A 10,497-nucleotide genomic window follows, 5' to 3' on the forward strand; every position below is an offset into this window, starting at 1 on the left:
ATGAAAACTTCTAAGCTCAGGGCCATGGCTCTGCCATTAGCTGTATCCAAAGAAGCATGGCCAACCCCAGGTGGGGAAAGGCAGATGCTGAACTCCAAGCACATCCTATAGCCTATTTATGAGACATACATGAACATGGACATAACGGAGGGTCTAACTTGGTATGTTAACATATATTAGAAGAAATAAAATATTTTAATTATTTTTTTTCTGAACCCTTGTGGAAAGAAAATCCTAAAGTGTTCAGGAAATCCTCCCTAGCTTTGCTCTGGACAATGTTTCTGTTCTACATAATCTGAGAGCCTTGTAAAAGTGACTGCGAGGGGAAAATCACATCTTACTTCTGAAAGCACAAGCAGCATTTCAGAGAGTAACTGCTAAGCCAGAAGAGATGTCCTGCAATGAAACAGAGGAAGTGACAATTTCATACTGAAATACCCTAAGCATTTGGGAACAGACTTGTTAATACAGCCAAAATAATAAAAAAACCCCAAAACTTTGGGACAGCTTTCTAAACACCTTTACAAACTCAGGATTTAGATGCCAGCCAGTTCAGCTGGTCCACTGCATGCTGCTGCTGCTATTCCTTGCTTCAGGTCTTTCTGACCTGGGGGTTACTGCTAGGTCCCATCTCTGGATCCAATCAAGCTTGTGTGCTATGGCTAGTTAGGCACTAGCCAAACACTTTGACCTGGACAAACGGCAGGAGCTAGTGATGTGCTGCCAGGATGGGACATCCTCTGGGGTGTCTAATTTGTAGTATGCTGGCAGCCTTTCCCACAGCTCCAGGGTGCCTATGCTATCTCCTGGTGCTGCACACCAGGAGGTGACCATATACAGCCTCAGGGCCACGGCTGCTGCCCACCTGGCCTGTCCAGGTTTAGCACATCGATTTGAAAGGAAATCAAGTTGCATCTCCCTTGGCTTTACCTCATATATACCTTGATCCAGCTTGTAAAAATCAGATTCATAGCCGATTAAGGCTGCAGGGGTGACCCAGGTTATGAGCTCTGTCCTCTTATACAGCAGCAACTATAGGGCCTTCTGGGAACTAACTCCTTACCTGTTCTTTTGTTTCTTTTTTTTTTTTCCTCCAAAAACCTTCTCATCTTGAGTGAAAATTGCCAGACAGCCACTCCTGTATACTTAGGGTGAACTAGGTACACTGCACTGGGCAAGCCAGGCATATGCTTACATGGGATACCCCAAGCCCATGTGAGCAGTGCCAGCAGTGTGACCTTGTATTTGCTCTCCACACACTGGGCCATAGAATAGATTGGATTTTCAGCATCGTCTGGGAGGAGTTTGATGAAAACAGAGCAAACACAGGTTCTGACTTACCTAGAGTCATTAGTCATTCCCAAGCCCCATGGTGGTGGCCTTTTATTCTTTTTTTCCTGCAGGTTGTTATGCTGTCAGACTGCATGGTATATAAGACCTTTTTAGCAGGAGTAATTTCATGTTGAAATGTAAGTGGATTTTATGACAGGTCCACATCCATGTGTATAGTCTATTCTCTAAATGTGGTTTCCTTTGCCAAAAAGTGGTGTAATGTATTCAAGAGGGTAAAATGATACCCCTTACAGTATTGTTGGGATTTCCATTTCTAGGCACAAAACCAAGGCAAGTCACATTTGACACTTGATACTCTGACACTGTAGGCACTCTAAGACATGTGCATGTAATCAGATCAAACCTGTGGAATAATCACTGTGGACTAAAAGGGAGGAGGGTATGGAGTGATGATGAAAGGGTAAGAGGGTGGTCAGAAAAGACAATGGGTCAGAGACACAGTAAGGAGCACTATGGTATAATAAGCAGCACACGGCTGGCAAAGTCTAGAGCAATCCTTGTTCAGAATAGCTTCAAGACTTAAAGATTCCCTTGTACCACAGAACACAGAGCAGAGAATGAGGCAGAACAAAAAACAATATTCTAGGTGTCGCTTTGGAGCATCCTCTGTAGACTAAATTCCCACCACAATCTCAAGGAGAATGCATGGAGCATCCCTGAAAGCAGAATGAGATGGTGGGTTACTTCTATGTCAGACATTGTCTCGCCCACATCCCCTTGGAGTTTAATTATGATGACCAGGAAAGAATTGCAGCCAAGACCAAAGACCAGATCTGCTTCAGAAAATACAGATAAGTCAGAGGTGTAAGAGAGTTGCTCTAGGTTTTCTTTTTAATTGTTGTTGTTGGGGTTTGACTTTTCATAATTGTTATTTTTTAATTAAAGATGTAGCCTCTGGGTTAATTTTGGCAGTTTTTAAATTCTTCTTATCTGAAATACTTTCCATCAGCTGGCTTGGAAGCTCCCATGTTAGCATGAACGTCTGCGGTGTTGGCACAAGTTTCAGTAAGAACTCATCAATGGCACCAAAGCATTAACATAAAGAAGCATTTTTGTGGCTGTGTGAATTTATTGCTTGTGAAGGGTGACTCACTGATAGCTCTGGAGACTAAGATCCTCGTAAAAGAGAGCAAGCAAACAATGCTCCCACTCAGCATCCCCCACAATGCATGTCCTTTCGCAAGGACCAGCTTCAGAGGTAAAAAGAGACTGAAGAGCATGCAGGCAGCCCAGTCTCCACTTAGACTGCTAGTAAATAAATTAATAATTAGGATACGAAGCGGCCCACTCATTCCACAAAGGAGCTCCCTGATCTAGCAGACAGTTCATGACACTTGATCACTCCTAAAACATTTGCTGGATTGCATTCGGGTGCATTTTGTCATTCACACCGGAGCTGTGACAGATTCTCCTCCTTGTCCAATGCGGGTTCTCTTTTCATTTGGGAATGGCTGCTGGACAGGCCAGGGTAACAATCACCTTCTGGCTGTTGTTGAAAAGCCTCCAGAAGGGCTGCCCAGCTTAATGCACAGGGATGTTTTGCTTGATAATATTACTACGTGCATAACCAAATGTGAGAGTGCTCATGTGCTTACAGTGGCAGCTAATTCCACTGGTCTCTCAGGGAGTAACAGCTTTATTTTCAAATGCACTGCAGGCTTATAGTAACATACTCTGTTGTTAGGCTTCCCCAGATGCAAACCCATTATTATTATCCTGTAGCTCTCCTTTCTCTGCATTGCCAGAGCTTTCCCTTCACCCACTTCATGGAAAGATGCAGGCTTGCAGGAGCAGGATCTCTACTTTTGAAGTGACTCTCACAGGACATTACAAATCTCCCTGGAAATCTGCCACAAACTCTAGTTTATTTTTTGGTGGTTTTACTTTTTTGTCTTAAGAGCAACAGCTTGTCTGCAGTCCTGGAAACACCATTAGGGGTCTGTGTGACTCAATTTATGACTCAGGAAACTGCTTATTCTGTCTTTCAAAGCACCACTTTTTTAGTTCCAGACTTTGGTCAAATTTAAGTCAGATCAAACTGATTTTTTCCCCACTTTCTGAGTAATTTAATTAGTCTGCACATCTGGGGAAAAAAAAAAAAGAAAAAAAAAAGGAATGAAATAAAACAAATCCTCACATTTTACAACAAATGCCAAGTGGGTTACTTAGTGGACATTGAGATAACATGATTATTTATCCCATGTCTCACTTCTAAAATGCAGTTCCTCTTCATAGGTCTTGTCTGGTACCTGCAGGCATTTTAAGGGTGCACAGTCCACAAATATGTTGTGCAGCTGTGTCCTGACATGCTCAGAAGTCCTGCCTGGACACCAGCAACACCTCCTTGAATAAAGCTACTGTACAACCTCAGCATGTCTAGTTGTGTAAACTCTTCTCTAGACCAGACCAGACAATGCAGTGAACTTGCTTTGGTACAAGAAACATGTCATTGCACAGTCTCCAGTTCATAAAGCAGCTTAAAAACCATAGGTTTGTTTTAGCAAGTTACTCTCCTCCTTATTGTTCCACATTCTCCTTTCAACACAGCTGAACTAGTTGAACATAGCTCAGTAGCTTTCAACTTTCTAACAATTTCCACAAAGTCAAGCTCTTGAAACAAAATACTCCTCTCAAGCTGAAGATGCCTAAAGTTAAGATCCTGATTTTTTTGTCTGTTATAGCTTGGGTTTTGCAATAAGACTCTCATTGGTTACCAAGATGACCTCTTTTATCCTGTGGGCAAAAGGGCAGAACGTTTTCTCATGGTCTGTGCCCTCCTTGGTCTAATTCCATGTTCTTGGAAAAGAAAGGGGAAAAAAAAGGTAGAAAAACAAAAGCCCATTTGTTCACCTAGCATTCCAGAAAACCCCTATCAATTCTAAGATTTAAAGTCCTCAGGTACCTATCTTCTGTGACCCTCTGCAGGGGACTGCTGTCTCTGTGCCAGGGCTAGGGAGATGTGCAGGCACCAGGAGCTGCGGTTGGTTGAGTTCTATGATGGTCAGTTCTAGCATGAGGTGGGGCGGGCAGCTGGGGGCAATTATGGCATTGCACATAACTATAGCCTGCCAGCAGTGCCTTTAGACAAACCAGAGGCATGTGAACACGCATTCTAACACATGTGGACCTCAATCTTCCTTCACAGCATGGGAGCACAGCAACGAGAAGCTTGCTCTGCAGGGTGTGCATGATAATTTGCAAAGACCTATGTGAAGTCTTCGCACAGGTACCTCGAGTCTTCAAGTCCCTTGGAGAGGACTCAGAGCTGTAACTCCCTTGGAAGCCTCTTAGCGGCAGCCACACATCTATGCAGTTCCCTTCCTTCTCAGCCTATAGCCATTGAGCTTTGTCTGCTACCAGCACTGGAAAACCAAGTGTGAGTTTCATCTAAGATGGGAACAGGGGGTGTAGCTCCTTTCCTTGCTATATAATAGCACTATGTAAATATAACATAGGGATACAATTTGCAATATATTACATACAATATTAAATTAACTGCTGATTGCAGAGAAGTTTGCACTACTCGTGAGCAGCAAAGCTGTCGCCTGAGGTCATCTCTATCCAGTACCAAAACCAACTTCATACCACAATGACATGCTTTCCACACATTACATACAAGCTGCAAGCAATCTACTTTAAAGTTAGCATTTTCAGAATCACCTCTAAGCAAGATTTCTTCCTCACCCTTTCAGTTCAGACAGCTTCTTTAAAAACCCCAAATCTGGAAAGTTCAGGAATTAAGGAAGATAACCTCCTTTGTTTCCTCTTCCTCAAACTAAAACAGTTAAGAAACCTGTACAAACGACCTAGAGTTCTTTTTTCCCCCCTATTACTAAAGCAGAATGCACATTTTAGAGAAGGAATTATGTGACATGCTTGGGAGGACAGGGTGATGTTGTGATTGAAAAGGTGAGGAACGAGAAACCTTTTCACAGCAGGAAAACAATTAAAAATGGGAGGTCAATGCACACTGCAGGTCTGAAGTTGCTTTCTTTTTCCTGGTTAAAGGAAAAGAAACTGTTGGAGAAGAAATAAGACTGTGGTAGGGAAAGCCTTGGCTTTGCTCCATATTGCTTTCTTACAATGACATTGGAGAGGGTAACAGAGGGGTTTGGGCCTGTCACCGCACTCAAGTAATGCACCTGTGTTACAAAATGCAGTCACACTTTCCATCAATGAGGGGTACTGACACAAGTCCTGCCAGCCTTTCTGGCTGCTTCTCTCTGCTTCAACAACGTTGCCTCTCTCTGGAATAGGCATTATGGGATGAAATCAAGGGGAAACAAATTAAGCTGAATAGGAGGAAAATTTGCTACCATATAGCCCATTTAGACTGCAAACTTACATCCCAAGGGAAGTGGTAGGAAGCACCATAGCTTGGGTAATTTAAAACTACACAGGATAAAGTGATCAAGAAGGCAGAGTAGGAAACTATCCTACACTGGCAGCAGGGGAGCTTGGATCACTGCTGATGATGCTAGTGCTGAGTTTCCAAGTGGCTATGAAAACATGGTGAGGCCAAGAGCAAAACATCCACTCCAGGCTTTTAAAAACAGAGCAACTGAAGCCTCTTGATAATTCCCAACGATTAATTTTTTTTCTGGCTCACCTTGCATATGCAGACTGCTGCCCACACCTTTGCTGCTCATTGGAAAATCAAACAAAAACTCAAGTGTGAAATACTGAGCTGTACACTTACTTCCTGGCAGGGTGGGAGTCATCCAGCCATTGAGTCAGGGTTTGTAAAAAGTATTTTCTGGGTCTTGTGCATGAGTTTGCAGCCCTTGCCTCCAGAGAACAGACCTCATCTCACAGGCTGCTCTGCTGCTCTGTCAACAGCACTTGGGTCCCAGTAACATTTTGTGTCACTGAAAATATGAAGGAAGATTTGGGATCCAGTTAAGTTTCATTGAAGACCAAGTTTTGTCTTTTTTTTTTTTTTTTTCCTTCTGCTTTGGTGGAAAGAAATAAGTATGGCATTAAGCTAGATAAAATACATGTTTGTTACGGTTTGTGTTAAACTGCAATGGAAATAAAACAAAGAGTTGGACTTGACCACTCATGGGTTTTTCTGAGACAGGTCCCTGCGTGATGCTTGGTTTTAACTCTGTTTCACATGAACTTCCCATATGACTTTGCCAAAGACAGTTATTCCTCCTGTCTTACTTCCCATTCAGTGCAACAGGAGGTGGTGGGTCCCTATTTGCCACTCTTTGTCTGTTCATCTTGCTTGAGGTTACCAGAACTGTGAGATAAGGCCTGACTTACAGCTCCTTGAAAGACTTTCAAGTTGCACAGGGGACAGTCTCTTAAGCTCATTGCTCCCCATGAGCAGAGCAGCTGAGTGAAACAGAGTGAATCTCCTTGAACAGAAATACGTGGATCATTGACTGTTTCTCTCCATGCTTCAGCATCCACCTCCAGCTGCCACAAGCCAGAGGTGTGTTACCATAACCTTTGTAATCCCTACTTCTCCTGGACTCCATCTTTTCCCAAGGTTCCCTTTGGAGGCCCAGAAAAACCTCACTCCATCTATCCCAGTACCTTGACAAGGTAACAACATAATTAGTGTATAGTCTATACAGCAAAAGAGCATATGCTGTTAAACCAAATGAACAGGCTCTAGTGATTATGACATGATAATTAATGGCTTTGAACAGAACAGGCTTAAAGAACAAGGTGGAATTTCTTTGTCACAGGACATCAAACAGACACATACATAAAAAGAGCCATTGGTCCAAAAAACCCCAAATCTCACAATGGTAATAGAAAGGCAGATGCATGGCTCCCAGAGGGAAAGTTGGTCGTGTGTGCATTGAATAACAGGCAATTATCAGTGGTTTTACTATTTGTCCTAAAGAACACAGAAGAGTGTCGAACAGAAACTTGATCTACGGGAGGGAAAAGACTGTGGCATCCTTAATCCTACACCAGTTTGGCTAGACCACAGTCCAGTTTGTTTCCACAGTTAAGTTTGTTCTGAAAAATCAAAGAAGGTTTTGCTAGTCCACCTGAGTGCACATGTGGTTACCAAGCATGGACTCATTTTGACTGGTCAAAAACTCAAGGGAGAAACACTGCAACTCAGGTACCAGCATGTCCTTGCTCACCAAACTGCTGTTGCCAGCAGGATGTCTCAGTGCTGGGTAGCAACACAGAAGCACAGAATGGTTTGAGTTGGAAAGGACCTCTGAAAGTCATCTAGTCCAACCCCCTCCCTGCAGTCAGCAGGGGCATTCTCAACTAGATCAGGTTGCCCACAGTCCTGTCAAACCTCACTTTGAGTATCTCCAGGAATGGGGCCCTAACCACCTCCCTGGGCAACCAGTGCTCCAACACCCTCATAGTAAAGAACTTGTTCCTAACACCCAATCTAAATTTGGTGTTCTCTGTTTTGAAACCATTGCTCCTCACTCTGTCACTGCAGGCCTTTGTAAACAGTCTATCTCCATCCTTCTTGTAGGCACCCTTCAGGTGCTGGAAGGCTGCTATTAGATCTCCCTAGAGCCTCCTTTTCTCCAGGTTGAACCACCCCAGCTCCCTCAGCCTGTCACATGTCCTGACCTGGCCAGGAGAAGGCACAGAATTATTTTACAGATAGACCTTTCCACTGCTTCTGGTGGCTGCCACACCGTCACAGCATTGTTACCCAATTGCCTGTGCAAAAACCCCATCCTTTGGCATGAAGCTGTGAGATGTGAATTTATTTGCCATACCTGGCAGCTGCACTATCTACACTAGAGGAAGACCAAGGTATGAAAGACATGATTACTCTTGTTTAAGCTTTGGCCTGTGAAATAAATGCAAAGAATGTTTACTATGAAGTGTTGCAACAATTAAAATATATATAAAACCCCATATTTGTCAGACAAGTGATTTTGTTGCTCTCTTTATCTGCTGTATTAACTTTTGAAGTTCACATTAATACTTCTATCCAAGTTATGAGCATATACAGAAATCTATCCATCAATCCATCTTTTCTTTCCTACGTTTTCTACAGAATAGAATGCCATGATGCTAACTCTATCTCTGGCCAGGGTTATCATTCCTGTTAAAGCTACCAGGGTAGTCAGCAATGGGAATTAATGACTAAAATGGTGCCTTTACTAAAAATTCCAAGGAGAACATCTGTGGAGATTCATTTATTTCTGACATCTCATTTTCATTGGGATGTTTTGGTAATCTTTCCTTGACATGCTTCTCCCTTCTCTTTCATACAATCAGTAGAGTAGCTTTTAATATTTTTTTTAATATTTAAAACATATTTCAAGTGGTTTCAATTGATTGTAGCCTTTCACTGTGGGGTGGGGGTGTGGGTCTAGTGGTCAAAACCAGAAAAAAAAATCCCCAAATATCTGAAATATGTTGAAACAGAACATCTGGGTACTCTTGACACTAGCTTAAAAATACAACTTCTATCTTAAAGTTTTACTTTTCCTTTCTATTTCTCCCCTCTCTGTTGAGTGCAACATATTGAATGGACTCTTGATTCTTTCCTCCCATTACTTTTTTGTTTTACTATTCTGCCAGTTTGCTAAACTTCCTTGAAGAGTTACAGGTTGATTAAAGCAAATCTGCATCTCTGTCTCTGCAACTATAGCCTTAGCTTCTTCAGTGCAAAGTCTGAGGCAAAAGGGAGAAAAAACAAAGCTGGCAACCTCAAATCATTAATTTTGGGGCATATGTGAGGAAGGAACTACATGAAAACAAAAATTATCTGGACTTCCACAGAAAAAAAGACCACTCCCCCTAAGCCTATGACTTCTCATTTCTCTTTAAAAAAAACTACTTCTTTAAAGACATATAATGAAAAAAATGAGTACATATCTATATTTGTAGCATTATACTTTCACAGAAGACAATCACTTGCAAGCTTATTTGAAACTAGAGTTTTCAAAACCTCCATTTCTTATGCAGTTGGCATTTCTAAGCAGCTAGTCTCCAAAAATGAGGCTTTTCTAACAAACAAATGCATTTTTTTTCACTGCTCTACATACAAATCCATAACATATTAATATCTCCAAATATGACACATCCATCCAAGCCCTCTTCAGCTATTGGAGGAATAAAATCACAAGTGCCTTAAGGAAAGTGATGGAGGACTGATAGAGCTGAATAACTGTACCAGCTATTTAATCTACCCATGTAAATTCTGAGCACCAGCTATCATGGGAGTCCATATTGTTCACACAATGCATTAACTAATTTACAGCCCTCTGGGGGTGTCAAAATCTGGAAAGCAGCTCTGCTAGTTTGTGGAAGAAAAAGCCCCTAGGTAAGTCATGGAATACAAAATCATGCTAGCTATGTTTTTCACATATCTTCCTTAAGTACCTGAAGGTCACCTTTCTTGAGGAGCAGATTTTTGGATGGACCTGCTTCCATGTTATGAGGATCCTGGTGTTTCTAATCACGACATGCACAAAATACTTTCAGCCTTATTCTATCTGCAATTGTGGGTAAAATCTGAAGCAGTCAAAGTCACACTTGCAAGCTGTGATCAGACATGTAGAATAAGAGAATTTTCTCATAAACCTATCTGCTCTTCTCTTTCCACAGCACTTCCATCAGCGTTGGGTGATTTGGCTTTTCTGGGGCAAGTGGCAGAGCAGGGTCCTTCTAGAGCTGAGACTCTCTTCCAGCCTTGGTTTCAGAAAGAATGTGGAGCAAGCTTGGCACATAAGCCCCAATTAAAGTAAATGGAAGATGGACTCTTAATTCCCTTGGAAACCTCTGAAAATGTGATGCTGTGCCCCTAAGCAGACCAAATATTGTGTACCACTTTGGAACTACACCACAACTTCCTATGACAGTCATCTGTGGCCTGTTTCCTATGGAAGAATGAGTTGTACACAGTGGATAAAGACTAACATTGAAAACCTCATACTAGCAGGGATCAAGATGCAAGAAATCAACATTTGGACATTCTTCTCACCTTGCTTATAAACTGCCTCTTCTTCTCCAGCACTTACATATACAGTTCCAAACCTTCACCCCCAGCTTTTAAATAAACTCTGCTGAAAACCACAAAAGTGATCTGGACCCTTTTCCTCCAGAAGCCTAACGAGCCTAGCAAGCAGCTGGCCTGTAACATGAGTCCTGTGCCCCACTCTCTCTTTCTTTTGTGCCCGCCCAGCTAAAGAG

The sequence above is a fragment of the Pogoniulus pusillus genome, chromosome 12 (genome assembly GCF_015220805.1).
Source record: "Pogoniulus pusillus isolate bPogPus1 chromosome 12, bPogPus1.pri, whole genome shotgun sequence".
Taxonomy (NCBI): Eukaryota; Metazoa; Chordata; class Aves; order Piciformes; family Lybiidae; genus Pogoniulus; species Pogoniulus pusillus.